The sequence below is a fragment of the Takifugu flavidus genome, chromosome 7, assembly GCF_003711565.1.
Source record: "Takifugu flavidus isolate HTHZ2018 chromosome 7, ASM371156v2, whole genome shotgun sequence".
In the NCBI taxonomy this organism is placed as follows: Eukaryota; Metazoa; Chordata; class Actinopteri; order Tetraodontiformes; family Tetraodontidae; genus Takifugu; species Takifugu flavidus.
The window spans coordinates 4,758,526-4,781,685 of NC_079526.1; the positions used below are offsets into that span (position 1 = coordinate 4,758,526).

Genomic DNA, 23,160 nt, shown 5'->3' on the forward strand with positions numbered 1-23,160 from the left:
TGTTCTCCAAGCTTACACTGTTTCCTAATGACTTAAACAATACGGTGATAAAACATACACCCCGCTGGAGAATCAAGCGCAAGATTGTCGGGCTCCAATCACATCAGATTCTTATTTCACCTTCAGCCAAACACACACAAACAGAGTGACCTGAAAGCCCTCCTGCTGAATGTGAAGCCTCTGAAAGTTCCTGAAGGTGAAACTTTGCGCCAGCTCCCGAAATAGACCCTTTTAGCACCCTGCGGTCTATCGGGCTGCAGGCCTGTCTGAACACTTGCTAGAGAGTGGAGGGGCTATTGGCATTCAGCCCCCAGTGGGGATGCGAGTCGATACGAACCTCTCAAAAGCCTGCGTGTTTTTCTCACTGTGTGTTTGTGTGTTACCATGAGAATGACAGGGAAGGAGGGAGGGAAGCAGGGAGAGAGAGAAAGACTTTATTCATTTCCATGGCAGTCTCATTTGTAGGTGAGCAAACATCTAAAAGAACATTTGTTGTACACACACATTGCTCATAAATACACTTTTAGCACCCATAAATATGTGTGTGCGCCTGTATGCATATGCAGCATTGATAATGATAGAGGGCAACGGAGACGGGCAGCTGCCTCTCAGGCTCATGTGTCACAGCGAGCTTCTAATGACACGGACACGTGCACAGATGCGCAGGAGAGCTGGAGAGAGCCGCGTCCAAATGGGAATAAGATGACGCCGATCCTCGTGGAGGGAGTGAAGGAGCCGGAGGTGATGGACTCACCATTAAAAGAAAACAGAACGAGAGGTTTGGTTTTTTCCCCCTCACTCACAACGCTGATGTAGGTCACGGCAGGAACGGATCTAATTTAATTTGCATTTAGGAGTGAAGATTACAAGGAGAGATGAAGGGTGAAATGAAAGTGGGTTTGTTGAGACCAGCGTGAGGGGAAAGAATGTGTGCTGTCAGAGGCTGAAACCTCGCTTTCCTACTCTCTCTCTCTCTCTCTCTCACACACACACACACACACACACACACACACACACGAGCTTGTTGAATTTGTGTGGATTAATCTTAAAGGTCACTGGATGCTCCCTATTTGACCTTTAGGGCTGTCTGAAGATTCTGTTTTATTTTCGAAACTCTTCATCTGTGTGCAGGAGCTGCGCTTCACCAAAAGTCCCACTCAGTTGCTTTAAATACAAAAAGCTGCAAATGATGCGTGATTTAAAACAATTTAAAAGCCTAAACCAGCCTGTGTAAACCCACTACAAACCCAATGACACTAAAACGCCTCACACACCAGCTCACACTTTACTTCTGCCAAAGTCATCCTTGAGGGCAAAGTCGATATTTTCCAAACCACCCTCAGAAGTGATTCAGAATTCCGCTCGATCAGTTAAGAGAGTGACTGAGACAGAGAAGACTGGAGCACTTCTACCCCCCACCCTCCCCATCTTATTCCCAAGACGTATCATCCTCTTCACGTCCTGAAGTGAGATGAAGGCCAGTCGGGCTGAGGAATTAGCCTAACAGTTGCCTCCTCCAGCTAAAGGAGAGCTCTAAATATGCTAATAGACAGCAGATTAAGATATGTCGCTGCAGGCGCAGCCAGATGTGCTCGCACTGTCACACACACAGACCAAATTCCTTTATTCCATGTTCATACAGAAATGATATACTAAATTATAACGGCGTGTCTGCAGAACAGAGAAAATATGAGAATGTGTGATGAGGAGCCGGGTAATAAAGGTTATTCCTCATGTAAGCCTGAGCAGAAGTAGTAAAAAGCTCTTATCTGTGTGAGAATGATTCGATTAGGACAGGAGTCTATTTGCTGCAGGAGAAGGACCTTCATACCCCGACCGCACAAATGGGTGACACCCCCCCCACTCCCCCATCACCCATTTCCCCTCCTTTCAATCTATTTTACCACTCTCCCTCTGAGAAGACATAATTCCTGTGCCCCCTTTAGTCTCTGCTCCTTTGATTGCTCATCTTTCTTCATTGCTCCCTCTGCCTCTCTCTGGGGGGGGGGGGGGGGGGGGGGGGGGGTTCGCCATCTGTACGGTAACAGGTGCGCTGTGGATGTGAGTGATGGGTTTGTTACCTGTAGCGCTGCCTGCAGCCACAGCCAGCAGAGGGAATATCTACCTCTGTCGATATGCCTCCTGACCCCTGGGCTACTCGGCTCCCTTTCTTCTTTCTTCCTCCTCTCCTGCTCTCATTTCACTCTTTACATGGCGGCGGACTGAGGGGAGGAGCAACAGCGCCGGGGTGAGAGGGGAAGGCGGCGGGAGAGAGCTGTCATGTGTGTTTGTGTGTTTTTCCCAGCTGATATGGCGTGCACATGTGCTGAGTTCGGCTAATTGGTCCCCACAATTTATGGGTGTGAGTGTAAATTTGCACACATATTAGTGTGTGCAAGTCTCCGCGCTCTCCCAGGTGAGTGATTAAATGCTCTCAAACACCTGGAACGAGTTTTCTGATCTTCCACACCTCCAACAACTGCGCCTGTCTTCATTTATAGCTATGACAAATGCCAGGCGCTGCAATGAATCCAAATACGACTTCTAATTATTGCTACTGAGGTGGCTGCAGTAGCAATAATGGGCCGTATTGCCCATTATTGCCAGTTTTGTACGCAGTTTGGGAGCCTCTGGCCCGAAGAACTGGGCGACAGGGCAGTGTGGGCTTCTGGTGCATCTGTGTGGAATACAGGAAAAAACCTGCAATTTCTGCAGATGTATCACATGCTCCATTCTGCACAACTAATCTGAAAATATCTTTCATTAAAATAAAGCCAATATGTAGGTTTTACATCACTGAACAGAGATTTAATAGTGGATTATAAGGGATCCACCTGTCGGTTGGTTTTACCGCTTAATCCCACCGCTGGTGCAACTTTCATGATTACATCACACCGGTGGTCTTTACTGACTGGGGAGTCACTGAGTGTGTGCGTGGCAGCTGCAGTGTCTGCATCTGCTCATTTCTTTTCCACATTTCCACAGGCTGGTTTATTAAATTTGATAAGATTCACAGCACCAATTTGTGCAGGAAGCTTCCATTTCATAGGATCTACCCAGAGCAGCTTTAGGCACCGTCTGTCAAAAATTGGGCTTGCTCTCCACAGAATGGAGCACTGCGCACAACTCCTTCCCTTGTACTTCTTCTCTTATTTATTAGGTGGAATATTTTTATCCCGGCAAAGCGGTGGATGTAGTTTCATTTGCGTCTGTTCACACCGGCAGCCGGAGTGAAGATCCACTGTTAATTCAGCCTTTTTCCCGGTTGCCTCATCGCTCTTGCTTAATTATGACGGGATGAACCCTGAAAACAACTATGTGATTCAATAAAACCAGCGCAGGATGAAGCCGATATTCGTTACAAGGACAGAATAATGAGAAAGTCCATTGAACTCCTGATACTGAGGTGCTGAAGGATGAATGCCCCCCCTTCCCCAAAGACACTGTGGGAGGAAGCAAATGCATTTCCAGTACTGCGATGGCGCTGTGATGATATTACCGCCACACGTGGTTCCCTGAGGGCTGCGGAGTGATGAATGGCAGCGGGTTGGATAATAAATTGCCGGGGTCAATTCATTCCAGTGAAGAAGCCTACTCATTGGGAAAACCACCTCAGAGACAATACACACTTCACATTCTGAGGCCTGCATTTGCCAGGGAGTGTGTGTGTGTGTGTGTGTGTGGGGGGGGGGGGGGTCATCATTAAGTTATTTTCTCAAGTGAGCCGTGGTCCGAGGTGGTGAGAGGGGAAGGCAGTAAGAACTCATTTGAGGGGTGAATTACGGCGAAGGCCAAGGTAAGAGTCTGTTTGCTCCCGGCGAGAAGAGTCTCCCGAGAGGCGGGAAAGGTGAGAGAGCGGACTCGTCGCCGGCTCTAAAGCCGATTAGACGCCCAGGCGAACGCACGAGGCAACATACGCTCGGCGGACGGCCGGGTGCCTTGCGAGGTGGCTTGGCGAGGTGCACCGGGCCGATGGCAGCAGGTAGTATGACTAATAACAGCAGAATTCACTGAGGCACACCAGGCAATCACAACCATTTCTCACTTCACTGCCCCCCCGTCTCTCACATCCCGTTGCTCCCTCTGTGTTCCTCTCAAGTCATTCCCGTCTTTGGCTGTTTCTTTCCTTTGGTGGGCGACCCTATCTTAAAGGGACGCTACAAATATCACCCTTTTCTTCACTCCTAACTTTTAATGGCACTTTTCGCTTCATTTTTGAAGGACTTCTGTAACAGCTTTTGGAGTACTAAAGGACTGCCGAACAAGGTGCATGCTTTAAAGGTGATTTCCTGCACTTGCCATGTCACACGAGGAAGTGAAACACGTTTCAGAATAATCTCTGTCTGATTTTAGAGCTGAGTGGTGCAAGGTGACCAATCGAAGTCCGGAAATCCAGCGCGCAACAAACATGGCGGCTCATTCGCCATTTCATATTAGCGACTTCAAAATAAGCCACTGACAAATATCTCTATCAGCTCTGACCACGGCCGGCAATTATTGCTCCGTGATTGAAGCCATCAAAACAGTTCACAGTCATTTAATCTTGCAGCACTCTGATCTTGCCTATTCCATTAATCCATCTTAATCTATGTGCACACACACACACACACACACACACAACACACACACACACACACACACACACGTGCACGGGCACTCACAAAGAGCGAGTATTGCCTATGGTTGGATGGGTGGTCTTTTAACACCCCATGTTCACAAAGATTACATATCAGACTAATCAGCCCTGAGACTGTTACTGATAGAAGAGTCATTATTTGAACCCATATCTTGCTAATTGAGGGCTATCTATTTAATGCACATATAGAGAGAGGGTAGGAAACATGGTATGAAAGTCATTTTTTTTCTCTGTGGGTGGGTGTGTGTGTGTGTGTGTGTGTGTGGAGAGAGATGAAGGGCGGGGGCAGGTGATAACCACAGGGTAAGAAGGCCATCAAAAGCAGTTTTGTAATAAAAAATAATCATTTACCCTACAGTTATGATTGTGTGAGTGTGCACACGCTTTCTCTCCCTCTCTCTCTCTCCCTCACACACACACACACACACACACACACTGTGACTCAGTGAATCCAGCAGCTCACCAGAGTGTGTCCGTCTATGGATGATCAGCACAACTCGATCAAGAGGCACAAATGACCCGAGAGCAGATGATTGAATTCTCCATTCGTTCTGAGTGAGAGATTGAGCGTGCACACACACACACACACACACACACACACACACACACGCACGCACACACACACACACACACACAAACACACACATGCAAAACTCTTCACTAAAGGTATTTTTTACCTCTCTGAATGGTGGAAAGACTAAGACAACAGCAACAAACTAATATTCAGCCAAAAACATGGACACATTCTGTGACCATCAGGTCTGGACCTCCGTTTCTATTAAAGCCTTTATGGTTTATCTAAAATGCTAGGATACTGTGATGAGCTCAGGGATATTGCATGCAGAGAAGGAGGAAGTGTATCCCCAGTCTCAATGTGTATCTGTAGATTCCATTCAGTGAAACATCTGCCAGTCATCTGCCAGAAATGTCCTGGATCATAACGAAGCCCATTTGATAGCTTTATCCTGCACACTCAATCTACAGCTGAAGTCCTTCACATTGTTCAAATGTCATATTTTAGACATCAATGTGTTCATTAGAAATGGAAAGGCTGCCCAGAAAAATAGAAATGTGCCAATATTTACTTAAATGATGTATTTTTTCATTTATTTTTTCTTGGCACTGTCCAGTGAAGGGACTGAAGCGTCTGGTTGCGTTTCTCATTAATGTTTTCATGATTCACTGGTTCACAGAGACGTCAGACAGAGCTGAAGAGCAATAATGGGTCAGGATCAGCTTTTATGAGGAAGAGCTGGAGAAAGACGTTCACTTGGGATCAAAGATAAAAAGTGTCTCGGTCGCCGACCCTGAAACCTGGCCTCTAAATCATGCATCACCTGAGGATTGAATTCATGACCTTTTGCCACCGACATGCTCTGGAATTAAAACCAAGCCTCTTTATTGATTCCAGTGAGGGTAATTCATTTATCTAGAACAGTTTAAAGCAGCAGATTAGCCCAAGTTGTAATCATTTATAACAATTAAATAAAACACACAATTTTCCATTCAAAGGGCTTCAACTTCAACTTTTTTAATCCCACAGCTGGAAAAAAAAAGGTTGTGTAAGAAGTCACTGGTAACTGAATATGAAGAAGAAAATACTAAACTGAAAGTCACATTTTCTCATTTTTTTAGGAATAAAATGAGACAAAAGCTCCGTCCCAGAACGGTGTCGGCCCCGAATGGTGAGCCACAATGAGCCCAAACACAGCACAAGCCCGGCAGCGTCTCAGGCCCGTCTGCTGTTTGATCCAGCCACAGCATCCTCCAGGGAGGCGCTCTCCAGGCTGCTCCAGGTCCCGGAAACGGGCGCCAAACACCCCCCTTCCTCCCTGGCTGTCTCGTGTGTGCCGCACACAGAGCAGCAAGATCATTGCCGACTAAGGACTCAACCAGAATACAAGTGTGCTGTCTATCAAAACAAGACAGGGTCAGAGAGGACACCGCTGCTCTGCGTGACTGCTGCCTCGCTCCCGCCACGCGGCGCCACGAAGCATCGCTGTGAATTATGTCCAGAGAACATAAAGGTGATGGATATTGAACTGTGGCTAATCTTTACAAACAGAAGGGGTAGAGGGGAGACAAAGAGGGGAGTTGTGAGACTGTTAAAAATTCATTATATGAGGAGGGAGAGAAAAGCACAGATGGAGAGAAGGAAAGAAAGAGAGACAGAGACAAAGGCAGAAAGGAGCGGAGAGATACAAAGAGAAAAATCTCTCGGAGGAAAACATCTTTCACTCCTATCTCCCTGTTTTCAGCTAACTTTGTTGCAGTCCCACGGTGAGGGTGGAAGTCAGTGGTGCTGTTCCACAGGGAAGTGTAGCTGACAGCCCCCCCCTCAGCAAACCTGAGAGCTGTCCGCTTTCTCCCTACATGCATTCATTATCTATTGTAGCGCGGGAGTAAAAAAACAGGATGGAAGCAGCCATCTCGGCTCCTTTGTACAGCCCTGGATGAAAAGAGGACACATTCAATTGACACGACGTCACAAGGTGCACGTTGTACTGTCAGAGCGTGTGTGAGGCATGACACGGCATGCGTGTCGCGCGTGTGTGCGTGTGTGTGTGCGGTGATCAGGGATCTTAACCACTGAGGAAATGGGAATGTAAGGTGTTGAATTAATTGAAGTGTTAATGTGCTGTGACGCCAGTAAAGTGCCTGAGCCTGTGCGCCCGCGTGTGCGCGTGCACGCGCAGGTGTTTTAGCTGTAAAGTGCTTTTGTTTGCTGTGAAAACTCATTAACAACGTGAGCACCTTTGTGTTTTCACCCCAGTGTGCTGCACACCAGGAGGCAAAGCATGAAGGCTAGAAGAGAGCGAGCTATAGGAAGAAAATGGCGTGGTAATGATGTGTAATAACACTGCCGGTGTGAATGGGATCAGAAACTCGAGGGTGCTGTAATCACTTTAAACAAGATGAAGCAACACAGGCGGCATGAAAAAGACAGAGTAAAGGTCAACAGGGGTGTCGTAACACATATAATCTGCTTTATAAATACAGTTTTTCTAATGTTTTACACTTGGAAAGAACCACCATCAGTGACACATAATAAATGTCCAAAAATAAATAAAGTTTCATTTTGTTGTTCAATTTGCTGCAACAAGAGAATCAAATCGATTCAAAAACCGGTGAAACTGAATTTGGTGGCTGCTTACATGCAGAATTGGGAGAAATCGGTTGAGCTGCATTAAGTGCTGCAAATATTACGAACTCCCAGTGGGAGTTAATAACGGCGCTTCCTTGCAGTTTGTTTGCTTTCCCTGTTCCATCTTCAGTGGAAAAAAGCCTCAGACAGCAAATGCACCAAACCTACGCATCAGCTAAACCCAAGGACAGAGACAGATGTGTGTGCGCCAGGTTGTGTGTTCTACACATGCTAATCTTGATGGTGTGGACAGACTGTCAGTGGTGTAAGAAGATTACAGATTATGGAGCCACAGCAGCAGATTAGCTGGTGGTGCGATCTGCACCCCTGGGTGCACTCCCCCCCTCTGTCACGGCCCCTTCTCTCCATGGCTACACGTGTGTGTATTTATGCGCGTGTGTGCGTATGTGTTTACATCTGTACACGTGTGACGTCCCGGCTTGAGGATTTCATCCGCATCGCGCAGCAGAAGCCCTCGACCCCACAACTTTAATCCGAAGTTTCGGAGGGACGGATAAATTATGGGCTGTTGGTGAGAACATGGCGTCACCCATGTGGCCGTTTCCCTGGTTCTGAAGAGGAAAACATGCTGCAAACTTTTCTCTTTCAGGCTACCAGGAGTCGGTTACCATCGGTTATCATGAGGCGTCCGCTCAAAACATTTCTCACTGCCCCCCCCCCTCCCCAGGATAGGGTCAAAACTCCTAACAATTCAAACTGGAACCATGACTGGAACTGACAACAGTTCTGAGCCATTTACACAGTGCGTGCGATGAATGCTGCCCCCCCCAGGAAAGAAAAGCCATACTGTACATACAGGCTTGCAGTGAACTGTAGAGACATTCTTGATGCCAATTATATCTGAAAGAATGTCAGACACACATGCACACACATCATGTAGATCGATGGGAAGGGCACTCGGCCAAATCCAGTCAATTCCGCCTCCATCTTTTCCCTGTGATAGCAGAAGCCCCGATAAGCTCAAACAAGTTATTAATGTGACAGCGTCTGCCTTTCTCCGCTGATATTTTCGCCACAAATGAATTTTTAAATGCCGCACAGCAGCTGCTGCTGGGGACATCCCCGGTTCAATCAGGATTCAGAGCCACGGCGAAATGCGAGGTGTCTTCCTTGAAAAGTAAAATGCTGTGATTGTCTTTGTCCCCAGGGGGCCTCCAAAATGTCCCTTCACTCGCCCGGACAGATGTGTGCGGAATATGAAACATGTCTTTGCGCTCTAGCAATGGGGAATCCTCCAATCACATGGAGCAGCTGTTGGGCCACAGCGTAGTTCAGGAAATTTACTGATATTTGACTGTTTTTCAGGAGTGACGTTGAGGGTCAGGGCGTCAGAAACCGACGGAACAGGTGAACATTTCTTCACTACGTGAGACGAGCCGGGACCAGGCTCTGCAGCGGAACCTGTGATGTCGCCAGCGCTCGAATCTGGAACACATGCATAATATATGCAAAGTGATGAACAAGTGAAAAGGGGGGGAAAGGCAATTTTACAAGGATTTGCATTGGGGTGTTCACAATATGAGGAGAGCCATTCGTTGCTGTTAAACTCATTAATGAAAGACAGAAGTTCATCTGTTAACCTTCGACTATCTCATCAGCTAAATTATAGAGTTGCATCAAGCATATAAAAAGTAATAAACGTAATAACCTCATAGTCCTTTGCTGCTTAAGCTTCGCTCCAAGTTTAATTAAAATGCACTGCAGACGGTCCAGAGAAGTAAGACCTGCTGTTGGGAAGGGAGGAAAATCGACTGCAAAAGACAGACGGAACAAAAAAGAAAGGATGAGGCTGCAGATGCAGCAGATGAATGAAGGCCGAGAGCGGCTGAAAAGACTCTTCAAATCTTTTCATTCAGCGGGAACACAAAAATGTTTCCATGAGGCCCCCGTAGTCACCTGCTGGGCCCGTGAAGGCAGTAGTAAGAGAGCTGTGCGGGAAAAAAAGAAAAGAAAAAAACACCTTCCAATCCTCAACACCGGTTTAAATTAGAGGCACGGAAACAATCATTTAATTCAAATGAAACCAGCCAGACTAGCGGCTTAATTAGAGGTCGTTCACCCCAACGTCCAACCTTTTTGCTTTAGCAAAAGCCGTTTAATAACCTCATCAGAAGGAGAAATCACGGCTCAGATGCTCGGGCCAGCCCACGTGCCTCGTGGTATTTTCAAGCAGCATAAAAGCAGAGATCGAAAGACATTTCTCTGTTTTCCCAAGAACTTTTTAAAAGCGCCTCGAAGCGAAATCATGATGTGTATTTCACAAACTCAGTGTAGGTCACAGGTGTGAAGGCCGCCTGACTGTAGGGAACAGGAGCTGCTGGGTGCTCGCTAGGCGTGGGTGATGGTATAGCCTACATATGGTAGATTAGAACCAATGCAAATGACGTCCTACTTTAAAGATTTAAACACACGCCCACACGCACGCACACACGCACACTCAGAGTCATCCAGCACAACAGTGATATGCAGGCCATGTGCCAGACAGAGAGAGAGAGAGAGAGAGAGAAGGGGGGAGTCTGCATAGCCTCATGATTAATGCGTCTTTTAGCTGCAGCAGGGTTGCCCCCCCCCTCAAAGCCAACTGGCCGCACCGAAAGTGACAAACCCCGGACCCCCGCATCAGACATGATTCCATCACGCACATAAAGCAGCCCAACTAGCAGATTCATGCCCGCGGAGGTTTGCCAAAGTAGAAACCAAAAAAGAAGAAGCAGAAGTAGAGAAGCGCCGCCCGGAGCCAGTGATCCAGCCTTGGAGGACGCCCCGCTGCACTTTCCCGAGGATCGGATCACTTCTCAGGCCAACGCGCACGCTGGATTAACCGACGCATCCCGCCCGACACTTCACACAAGCACATCGCCCCGGACCGGGAGGAAGGGGGGGGGGGGAGTGGGGGTCGTACCCTTACGCGACCCAACACGCACGCACACGCAGAAATCCCGTTGCCGCAGCAGAAGCAGCGACACATAATTGATTGCGGCGTCAGAAGCGGATCACGGTGAATCCACAGGCTCCTCTGGGCTCCACCAAAGCGCGCACGCTCTCACTCTCTCGCGCGCGCGCGCGTGGGGAAAGTACACAGCGTGAGTGACCCGCCGGGCCGACACCGCTCCCTCCAGCGGCATCACTTCGGGCGCACTTACCTTTGCACTACAGTGGAAATGAAGCCAGTTAGTTCCCATTTTGTGCAGCGGCTTTAGAATCCATTCACTGGCGCGTGTCCTGTCCGGCTCCACTCAGACATCCACGGTGTGTTTCAGCAGCGGCAGTAATCCAGTTTTCCATCCCGGGGAAAGCACCGGAGAGCCCCGTTACATGGTTTTAGCACAAGCCTCTCAAAAGTATGGCAGGCTGGTTTCAGCGCGGTTTCCCCTGCGCCCCCTCTCCTCTCTCTCCCTCTCTGAGGTTGCCTGGTTACCTCTTTCTGTAGGCTGCTTCACACCGCCGGCCGGCAGCCAATCACACGCCCGGGTTCCACTTAACCCCTCCGCTGCTGCGCTGTCCTGATTTCCTCAGCTTTCAAGGAGTTGGAGAGGAGAGGAAGGGGGTGCATGCGGAGGGAGGCGCTGCGTGACGCGTCAGGCTTTTAGAGAATTATATCACCCAAAAAAAAAAATCACAATGATGGAGAGGGGATGAGGGGAGGGAGGGAGGAAGGGGAGCTGCTGGGTTACCTCCAGGTTTAAGTCTCCCCACTTTCCAGGCTGTGAAGGAGGGCTGTGCTGGAACCCCACCGCTGCGCCTCGTCGTCGTGACGCCAGACTGGGCAGGAATCATGAATGCGCGCAAGAACCCTTTAGTCAGTCATCGATCATAGATTATGGACCGATTGCACATCTGCGGCAGAGTCCTGCCACATCCATCCATGCAGAGTGAGCAGAGTGCTTCATAAAGTTTCAGAGAACGTACAGAAGAGCAAATGAAGGCGCAAAATAGAAAAAATGGAAACAAGAATGCCACAAATCAGTTGTAATTCTCATCACTACATCAAAAAAGGACCCCTCTCTTACCCAGTACCGATGCCTGACAACATTTATAGAACACATTGTATCCATTTCTCATATATTAACCAATAAACTGGGCACTTTTCTTTAAAAGGCTGTGAAACTGTAATTAGTTACATTAAAATAGAGTCCAGGCAGCATAGAGAGAGACACGTGTGATCTTGTCCTGTCTCCACACGCTGGATTGGGGCGTTGCTTTTGCAGGTAGGCCGGGCCTTCTTGTGTGTTTCACTGTTAGCATGGTTCTCTGTAATTAATAGCTACAGATTTGTCTTCCACCTCAGGGCGCCGCCCCACTGGCCCTCCTGGAGGTGCAAATGCAGCCATTTATGTGAAATGGCGACAGAGTGGGTGCTTTATTCTGCAGCTGGGGTGAATTCGAAAGTCAGATTTGGCCCCTCTAACCAGCGCCGACCTGGCTTTTCACCCACGAGAATCATCCCATCTCTCCCCTCAGAACTGCGCCGCCTCGCCCGCCGTCCCCTCCCTCCCTCGCCTTCCTCGCGGGCTTCAGTTTAGCCACCTAAGTATAGCCGAGGTTCACCTCCTATCTGTGTGCGGAGGCCTTGGGTCTGTCTGCCTCCCACACTTCAGTATCTCTGGACCTTTTTGCCGTATCTCGCCGCGGCGGTATCTGCCTGCGCGCTCACCTTCCTCCTCCTTCCTCCTCACACAGACACCACACGTCTGTCTCAGCTTGGCTGAGCAGATAAATGCTGCTCATGTTGGCAGGAACTTCCTGCCTTCCCTCTCATGTCAGATGGAGCAGAAGCACACCTGAATAGATCTAATCTCTTACTCACCGCTAACCCGCGGCTCTTCTGTCACACGTATGGAGAAGCCAGCGTTAAACAAGTCAGCCGGCGACTAAGGCAGCCGGGCTAATTGCTGGACCACGGTCCGGCTCTGCTTTGGCAGAGCAGCTTCCTGTGATTCTCCTCTGACGGCCAGTTCTTCTCAGGACATAAAGTATAAGCCCGATTAAAAGCTTAAGCTACATGTAACATGAGCAAGAGTCAGATTGAACACAGCGAAACACGTCCATGTGACCCAGGGAATGGCTGCTCACAGAGGAAGCCAACTCCCAGCTCAAGCCAGAGGAAGACAATAGTTGTGATTACAGTCTCATTGTTTTCATCTTTCCGAATGAAACGACCTTGATTTAACCCTTCAGATTAGAGTGATTTCCTAAAATCCCCAAACAACATGTTTCAGAAGGTCAATGTGAGCTTTTCAGCGCCAGGAACGATAGCTTCTTCTTCTTCTTCTGCCCTGGCTTGAACCTGAGATTCCATTTAGTTTTTCTTATTGGTTTATAAACTGGACTGTATTTCCTTGGCTCCTTTACTCAACAAAAATAAGTGTTTATTGTGATGCTGAGGGTATATTTTAACTCAAGGATTAATGAAAAAAGAAGATTTTGGAGTTTGCACAATGACCTGATAAAATATACAAATCTAGCCGCATCTTTTTTGGCATCACCCTACATCATGTTTGTACAATAATATAACATATAAGGTCACATTTTAGATTATATGTGAGCTCATTTTCAATCGCTATCAATAAAAGATGACACATAACACACATTTACAAGAGCCAATGCCAGAATTGGAAGCACAATTGAGTTCCTTTATTCACAAATCTGCCCTTCATTGCAAATCTGCATTTTATATGCTGGAGCATATTTGTAACCCTGATTGCACCCACGCTAGTAGCCTTTTATTCTTTTACCATCTTTGCACCTTTTCCCAATCTAAATCTGCCCTTTTTATTACAATATCAGAGCTGCTCTTTATGGTATCTGGGTGGAAACATATATCCAGCATAGATGATCCTCTGCGTACACTATCAGATATCATTTACTTTGGTCACATGCTACTGACAACAGACACTGGTCGACGTTGATAAATGACAGTCTCCTCTGAAGAGACGTCAATATGTCTGGAGGTGAATTTAGGACCTAGACATCTAAACTGGAACGAGATTAGCTCTGACCCAAATGCACAAACAAGTCACAGTGACCCCTTTCACCTACGAGCTCCAGCAATGCCTGTAGGAAATACCAGGGCTGTATGTATAGATGCTCTGCAGACAGTGAACAAGGAGCGAGACAGAGAGCCAGACAGAGAGAGAGAGAGCGGATGGAGTGGTAGTAGAATATTTACAAAGCGGGATATCACAGCATAGCTGCAGCTATCAAAGCGCCGCTTTTCAATGACTCAGATGTATCAGGGTGGTTCAAGCGCTTGACAGATATGAGGCGACTAAAAGAGCATGTGAAGATGAGGGGAGATGGGCTACCAGAGTGAAAGTGGATCAGAAAACTATTTGTGCACATATATTTATGGTGTTTTGGGTTGAGTTTTGACAGTCTGGCTGTTTGTACGGCGCCGTTATATGATAATAAAGTCAGGCAGAGACAGAAATAGAGTGGGAGATTCTCAGGGGTGATCATAATAAAACAAGGTGACAGGTTGACTTGTAGGTGCCTGGTTATTGTGTGTGTGTGTGTGTGTGTGTGTGTGTGTGTGTGTGTGTGTGTGTGTGTGTGTGTGTGTGTGTGGGTGCGTGTGTGCGTGTGTGTGTCTCCATATCTGCGCATGTATGAATGTTGTTAATGAAATCTGACGGGTCTTCCCACAGGCAAAAGCCCTCAAAGTTACACATCCTGATGAAAGCATCAACACGGGTGACACATCAGTATCTTTGTTCCTTTTTCCCCTTGTGGAACACACACACACAAACACACACACACACACACACACACACACACACACACACACACACACACACACACACACACACACTCACACAGGTTTCCCTCCGAGCAGAGAATAAAGGTGTAATTTAATCCCATTTGTGTGAAAGTCACTCCGAGCCTTGTTCTTGTCAGCGCAGTCATTCCGCACAGTTCACGTGTGCAGCTTCACGTTGGCTTTTAATGAACCAAGTTCTACTGAGGTCCACCTTGATAACAGTGAAACGGTCCCAAAATATACAATGTGATAGTTTTGTGACTGACAAGACACCATAAATAAAATTCCCAAGTATTCTATGGAGGTGAGGATAAAAAATAAATAACAGGAATGTAAACTGAGAAATAATTAGAGCAGGTTATTAGCAGAAGAGAATAAATACGGGGAATTGCTGATGACATTAGCGGCATCATAATTACTTATTTGGCAAAGAAGCTTTAGTCGTTTATCTGTGAGAAAAAGAACTGTAGCAACAAAAGTGCACCTATCAGAGGACAAATGCGCACTGGATTAATATTTAATTTACTGGCCAAACAAGGAGCTCCCCATAATATTAAATATTTTGGTGTGGTTTATTCAAGACAAGACAAGAAAAACTCATCAACGCTGCCCATGTGATGCGTCTGTATCATTGTGCTGTTGTCGGGAGTGCACCTAACCCGCTGGATTTACGTCAGTAGTCTATAGAATGTTTGGGATCCCATGACTAGTAGCTCCGCCCCCTTTCGGAGACCACCTGGGGGTTCCAATTAGTTTTAAATGCCATGTGCCAAGAAAGTTTGCATTTAACTGCACTCGTAGTTATGTTTTGTGCACATTAAACCATTTCTAATCTCTAATCTTTCTAATCACTGAATGGAAACGATGAAAAGCTGAGTCGCCCGCGGAAACCTTTTTGCCAAGGATGAGAAGCGCCGCCGATTGTCAGGTCGGTTTAAGGTATCACATCGACCTCAGCATCTGTCCCCTGTAGAGCAGCTTGGGCGTAAAGCTTCTTCATTGGATGGAAGATCCTAAGATCTAAATTTTTCATGCCGACAGCCCAGAATGAGCTGACTGACGTGTGTCAGGGGTGGAACAACAACAGGATATTGTGTTCTGTGAGAGGCTTGGTTATGCTACTGTATATTCCCTCTGATGCCCTCCTGCTCCGCTGAACTGAAACCTCTGGTAGTTACCCTGCGCAACCTTTGTAAACTCCCAGAAAGGGTGGCAGTGGGGGCGGGGGGGTGGGGGGTTGTGCTGGCAGGAGGAATGAGAGAGAAAAGAGGGCAGGGGAGCTGGAATGAGTCAAACTGGCACAGTTAGAGTGGATTCACAACATTGTGAATAATACAAGACCGACGCTTTCTCATGGATGCTGTTCATTCATTTTTAAGCGCTTCCGTTACGCAGTAGTACTCCGGCCCCCCCCTCCTACAGGGTTCAGAAGGGTGCAGCTGACTGCTGACTGCTGACTGCTGACTGCAATAGGTGTGCTAAGCTCACATTTCTAACGGCCAAGTCCTGTCACGTTTTCATGTCGGAAAGAGGGTCCCGATTTTCCTTCTATGTGGCGTTCAGGTCCTAAAACTGCTGAGAGGTCGTGGAGAAACCACAGTTTCACAGAGAGGTGGGTCACAGCCACAGCCCGAGACATCTGTTTGTCTATAAACTATATTCAGGTTCTTTAGAGATAACAGTCTGTATGCGGACCAAACAGTGGCAGGGAGGGAGCTTGCTCTTGTGGAGATGGAGTAAACCTTTATTTTATTCAGACACAGACAATGGCCCATGCTGATATTTAAATATTCCAACTCTAACTTAAAATCCATGGAGCCACAGTCCCAAACTATCTCCATCTGTAGATCCTTTGCCTGTGGGCTGGTGAATTTGTGAAGTCTCTTAAATCACGTTCTTCCCCTTCCAGCTTGATGTAAATCGCTCATTTGTGATCATAGATCCCCTGAAAGGGGAGGCACGTCTCAGTTGCTGTAATTGTGTTGCTTTAATCAGGTTTAAACACAGCAATACTTTTAAATGGTGCACACACGGTGTCTTTGTTTCCTTTCATATTAAATAAACATCTCCCCCTTATTATTTTAGGTATGAACGTGTTTTACTGAAGCAAACTGAAGCAAACTCATACTGAATGGAAGCGTGACCTGAAGGGTGACAGTCGTGATGGGCTTGACCATCCAGCCACCTGTTACAGCCCAGCACAGATTCCAGAACACCCAAAGAAACGGCAGAATCTCCTTTTTCTGTCTGAAAACTCCAACTGAAACTTTAATACATGTGTGCACAAGACTGAATCTATTCATTTGAACTAATCAAAGTTTAACATTTGTAGATATGGAGTTAAACTCCCTCAGACCCAGAGTGGGCTGGTGTGTGCTAAACCAGCCCGTATTTCCAAAATGGTATATTCTGCCGTGCTGGCTCGTGTTCACCACCTCAGTTCTACCAGGGTAATAAGTCAACTAGGAAAAAGATGTTGGATGGTTCAACTTAAAGGATCCCGTCAAGCTAACTTACCTAAACATGGAAACATGCTAACTGTGTCTGAATGCCTCAAACTAACAGCCTAAACTAACAGTCAAAGACACACAGACAGACTGACAATGGGGGGAAAAAGGTGTGTTTTCTGTGCCTGTCTGCGTGCTCAGGTTGCTGGGTGAGGGCTGCCTGCGGCTAGCTGTTCACCTCAATGCGTATAAATAGAAAAATAGAGAGCATCATGAGTCTCGGTGGGGATGGAACAATTGTTCTGATTTTATTTCTTAAGTGAGCAGCAAAGAGCCCATTCAACTAAACAGTCAATTCCCACAACAATATAACGTTATAATGGCAGATTGAGATTTGAAATTTTCGGACATCTTTATGTTGCTATTATGAAGCCAAGATGACCCGTATTTGGGTACCGGCATTAACCATGGTAACATCTTTCTTAGTAACTTCCTAACTGTGTATGTCAACAATGTATCCGTATGCTTTTAGGTCAATTCAACATGCTCAGCATGCTCTGGGATCTTTCCTGACTGTCAGCCTTTGTGCAAAACCAACAGTGAGGGATGGTTCCTGGAGACTGCTTAAAAAATGGTAATGAGTTTTGAGAATGGGATAAATACCTTGATCACACCACACCTGGTGTCCATATCACTGATCCCCAAAGAAGCAGAATCGTAATATGGACCTGGGGAAAAACAGGGAGGGGGGAGAAGCATAGCATTAAGAAAAAGCACTTGTCAGGTAGCCCATTAGAGAACCATTACAATACCAATCTCTGCTCCCATCTTGTGTGTGTGTGTGTGTGTGTGTGTGTGTGTGTGTGTATGTGTGTGTTTGAGGTTTTGTGTGACATTAGCATCGCAGTCACAGGTAATGATCTCATCATCCTGCTGGTGACTAGCCATACAAAAAGAATCACACAGACACACACACACACACACAGACACACACACACACACACGCACACACACACACACACACACACACACCACACACACACACACACACAGTCTGAGGACGCTAATGTGACTGTGCTCCGGTAACAACCTTCCCTCTATGTGGATAGAGTCAGTTTGCAATCTGCCTCTCACACACAGAAAACGCACGAGGCCTGAGCGAAGAGGGAGAGACAGACGGAGGGAAATGAAGGTATCTAATTGCAGACGTCGCGGCAGCGAACAGCCACGTCTCGTCCTTCTACGCTGCACAGAACGCAGTAGGAGAAGGTAGAGCTGCAGACATAATGTATGGCTCAGCATAAGCTCATTAACAGCAGGGGGACTGTGACTGACAGATAAGGGGAGATGTAGAGGAGCATAATGGGAAGGGTGGAAATGGGTCAGAAGGTTTGGGTGACTTGACTGGCCTCTAATTAACTTCTCCATCAGTCCTACAAGTTGTACTTTGCATTCCCTCCACAAACGTGCTACTGCAGAGCTGACTGGGCTAGATGTGTAAGGTAATAACAAAACCACACAGAATCCCTCCGTTTCCACACGTCTTGGTGGGAGTGGCGAGCAGTTTATTCACTGAAGGTGGAAGATGGTCATCAGACCGACTGGCACCAGTTCAAGTCACCTGTGTGCACGTCTGCGTGTCAGCGCTACTGCCGGAAGATGACAAAATCTGTGTGTGTCACAGAATTAGTGTTACCGCATAATCTTTATAATTAGAGCAGAAAAGTGCGTGTGCATGCATGCATGCATGTTTTAGTGTAAAATCCTAAAAGCCCGAATCAGCCTGAATAGCTGTATTACAAACAATTAATACACCATGACAGGGGAACAGGCTTATTAACTGGTCCCATTAAAGCATTAATAACATATAAAAGGCGTGTACCGCAGCTCTTTGGTATTATACAAGCCTATGCTTTTCTTCTCTCCAGAGGGGGGGGGAGTTAAATATGTTCTGCAAACACTGCAATGAATCTTTAGTGAGGTTCATAAATGAAAACATCATGAACGTGGTAACAGAGCCGGAGGTTCTGCTAAGATGCACAGCAGCACAGGCTCCGCTGAGCGGTCGGTGCCGCTGCCTCCTCCTCTCGGTCACCCCATCTCCTTCCTTTTATCTCTTTAAATCCCGTTCTATTTCCTTTGCAAGCGCATGACTGTCCCATTAGCATTAGGAAGCGCTCTCCAGCTGTAAATGTGCTTTATAAATAAACCTTAACCTCCACCTGAACTAATGAACGTAGTGCGGATGCAGCCGGCGAGGAGCTGCGGCTTCTTTCAGGCCTCTCTCCACCTGCCAGCCAGGATGTGACGCTGCCCTCGTTCTCTCGCAATCACAGGAGACAATGTGGGAAGTTGGCGTATCATCTGTGCATTCACACAATATGGAATCAATTCATCTTCGCATGGAATGCTGTCAGGGATGTCGTCTCTTATGCTTATCGTGCTGTGAGCATCCATGGCAGGAAATGAACAGCAGCCAGTGACAGCTCAGCGTATGTTCTATATGCATTATTGTATACTCCATTTATCTAATCTGTGCTGTCGTGAATGCCACGTTCCTGCGAATACGACTGAGTCTTTGGGAGAAAAAGGAATAAAGGCCAACTAGGTCGTTTCTTTGTGGAAGATTGCAGAGGAAATGGATCTGAATCGTCTCAAAAGGTATCATTACGTTTTGCTCAGTAAAGAGTTTGATGAAAAAGCCCGTGACAAGAAAATAAGCAAATGAACCCATAAAGCTCTGATTTGACCTTCGTTCTTAACACAGACCCCCTGTGGGATCAGATGAATTTCATCCCAACCTCCCAAAATCATACTGATAAAGAAAAAAGGAGTGGAAACTCTCTCTCTCTCTCTCTCTCTCTCTGTCTCTCTCTCTCTCTCTCTCTCTCTCTCTGCTGCCTGTATCGCTCCATCTCTCATGCTTGATGGCCACCCTGCACGCTCCTAATAACCCATGATGAGTCCTCCACACTTGAGCACCCTCCCATCAGACACCTACTGGGACACACACACACACACATGCGCGCGTGCACACAATGTCCACCATCACCTGGGTCGATCACAGAGAGGAACCAGATAACCAAATTAGCCAATATGGCTGGATCTTAACAGACTTTTAACCATAAAATCAGGGGAAAATGAATCTAATAATGAAAGTCGGCACCGGAGATATGAGGAAATAGGACAAACCTGGAATAAGAGGGATGCCTTCTGCACTGTTTTAGGCTGTTCAACTAGAGGTGGATAATTCAACATGAGGAATGGAGGGAGCAACGGAGCCAGTAAGAATGGAATAGAGTGATGGAGGTAAGACAGATCTGAGAGAGAGAGAGAGGCATAAAGGAGAGGTGGCCAGAGGGAGGAAGGGAGGTGGAGACACAGGCCCATGCTGGTAGCATACTGATGTTGCTGTAAGACATGCAGTCAGCGTGGCCTCTACAGAGCAACCAAGCATGTGCCGCAGAAGGCTGCGCTGCCTCCTAATTGTGTGTGTGTGTGCGTGCTCGTGTGCCCTTTTCACTGCACATGTGTTTTTGGATAATTATGTCATGTGAAAATAATGCAACAGGCGAAAATGTGATTATAAAAGAGCGCGTGCGCGCTGCCGGTTCCTGGCGTTGTGGTGGGTGCGTGCACATGCGGGGATGTGTGTTTCTGTGTGAGCAGTGCGCTGCAGTGGCAGATTCATTATGCTGTGTATGTCTTCTCCTGCAAAGCCTCTGTTATCACAACACAGAGCGCCGCCAGCTCCTGCGCTAGCTCTGCTACCGTACCTCAGTCCCAGGGGGGCTCGTATGGGATGCTGGGCCCCGCAAGGACGCTAGAGCAGCGCTCCACCAGGAGGCGGCTGAAATTCAACTCGTGACCTCCTGCTGATCAACATAGGAAAATAAAGCGTCCTTTCATATCTGGATTCCTCCCGAATGCTAAAGCGGTGCTCCAGCAGATTCAATTTATGCCAAACCAAAGTAGGAAAGCATCCACAAATGTTTTTCTCTCTGCTGTCAAAGCCATGAATTGTCTCCTATATGAGACACGCTCCTGACTGGAGAGTACAGACGGCCTGTGTGATCTCTTCCACTGCTGCTGCTCTATTTGACTCTTCCCAGAAAGCAGCAGGGGGTCTGCTAGTCTTTTGTGTATCATCCTCTCACTCATCTATCTTTACTCATCCTTCAGTAGATCCTGAAATCTATCAAACTCATTAGCAGAGATTAAAACAGCTTGTGGAGGGGTGAGAAAAGTGTATTTTCCTCAGGCCCTGGGAAACTGGGAACAAAATAAAAAGTGAACAATAAAATGCTCCGCAACGCTCTTTCATTTGGTCTAATGAAAGAATGAGAAGAGCCGCCGCTCTGTCTCCCACTGCTCCGCCACAACGTGATTACCGTCTGATGATGATGGCACTACATCCTGACATCTAATTGAAATAATTGTGTGTAATCACTTTAAAAGACTGGCAGGAGACATGCCAGCATTGAGGAGTAGTAAAAAAAAAAAAAAGGCAATGGCATTTTAATTGAATCTTCCCAGATGCATCCGATGCCATCGCACACAAGTTTCGAACCATAAGGAGACAAACGGAGGCGGAACAGCGGCACAGTTCAATTGAGAGATGAATAGCTGGGTAATGGGTTTAGGGGCTGTGAAAGAGAGCTGGCTTTAGCTGGATATGCTCCAACCATTCTCTCACACTTGCACACTTTATCCCACATAATCTCTCAGAAATCTTTGGAGTACCTCACTATATCCAGGCTGATTTCTTTCCCCGAAACACTCCTTTAATACAGTGTTTCACATAAACACCCCAGGTGAGGGTTTCCAACCATTACGGCTGATGCTAACATATCTGCAGCATCACTTGGGAGTTTTGTTGGGGCAGTTAGCTAAATACTCCGAGGTGTGATGTGCCGGCACCACACACCGTCTCCTCGACACTTGTCATTGATGCAAAATCAAGGAAAAATACCAAAACATTCCATTATAGAAAAAAACTGGTGGAAACCGCATGGTTTTGCTAATTCCTTATGTCTTCTCTCACAACATTGCTGTGTCCAGCTCCTCTGCAGAGACCCTGTCCCTTCGCTCCACGGGTCCACTCTGTGGGTTCCTGAAGATCCATATCGCAGATAGAACCCGGGCTGGGGAGAGCCTGTCTGCAGCCATTTCCCTACTCTTTAATCTCAGCGGCCGACTGGAGAGAACAGCGCTGCACATTCCATTAATGTAAAGTGGGGCTTGAAGGCCGGTAATTTATTGGCTCTGCAGGCTCGCCTCCCCTCATCTCACTCATACTGGCTCCCAGCCACCAAATACTCCCCCTGATACCTGCTGACATGCAGCACCCTGCACTCAGCGTTTTACGCTATTTTGCTTCCTGTATCCTTTTACCTCCGCCTGCCTCTGCACTTAACCTCTCTTTGCTCGCTGCTGTCGCTCACCTCGCTGCGTTTCTCTCTTTGAGTCGTCTCCTTGCTGCTGGTGACGTTTCTCAAATGCGTCCGCATGCAAATGTTTTCCGTAGGACCGAATTTTAAACTAAAAACACTGCGCGCGGTGCTGCTGTGATGGAAGAGGACAGCCGCTTCCCGAGCCTCCAGTAATTTAACGGTTTGACTGTTAACACACTCGCAGAGACAGAGAGCAAAACACCAACTCTGCTGCCAAAGAAGCACAAAACGCTGCTTTTCTTTCCATTTAGATGCCCATAAATGAGCTCCCACACATCTCCACTTACCTTCTCTTATTCTGGACTTCTTACTGACCCGCGGTTGCCACGACAGCAGACGCTGGGTTAAGCCAGGGCTAGAGGCATGTTCTTGCTGGAGAGCACCTCAGGATATTCTATCGAAAAAGATTTTACTGTTACCGGAGCGTGTGAGTGAGGTGCTGAAGGTCTAAAGAGAGAATTTTCCAGGTCTGAAGTGTTTTTCCCATCTTCCTTTCATCATCAAGAATGTTATGTCTTTAACAAAGCTGTCAGGTAATTAACATTCTTCGCCTCATTCTTCTAGATTGTGTAAAACCAGGTACTCAGAATGTGAAGGCGTCTGTCTCTTTATTAGTTTGTGTTGCTCCCGAGGCCTGTGTGTTTGCTATGAGTTGGTAAATATAATCTGATTGCCATGACAACATTTAGTGAGTGAGT

At 47.1% G+C, this 23,160-nt stretch overlaps 1 protein-coding gene across 15 annotated transcripts in view; it reads right to left on the bottom strand.

Annotated features, from left to right (window-relative positions):
- The window catches only part of dab1a (DAB adaptor protein 1a), a 132,541-nt gene that overhangs the window by 44,248 nt on the left and 65,133 nt on the right, over window positions 1–23,160 (bottom strand). For 7 of the 15 annotated variants that reach the window (XM_057039071.1, XM_057039068.1, XM_057039069.1 and 4 more), the window contains exon 1: window positions 10,946–11,210. The exons of 2 other annotated variants lie outside the window; for them this stretch is intronic. The gene's annotated coding sequence lies outside the window, so the exon portion shown is untranslated. Of the gene's footprint in view, window positions 1–2,081; window positions 2,101–10,945; window positions 11,212–17,672; window positions 17,738–23,160 lie in introns of those variants that run through there. 6 more of the 15 variants (XM_057039064.1, XM_057039056.1, XM_057039060.1 and 3 more) reach the window with 3 other exon arrangements.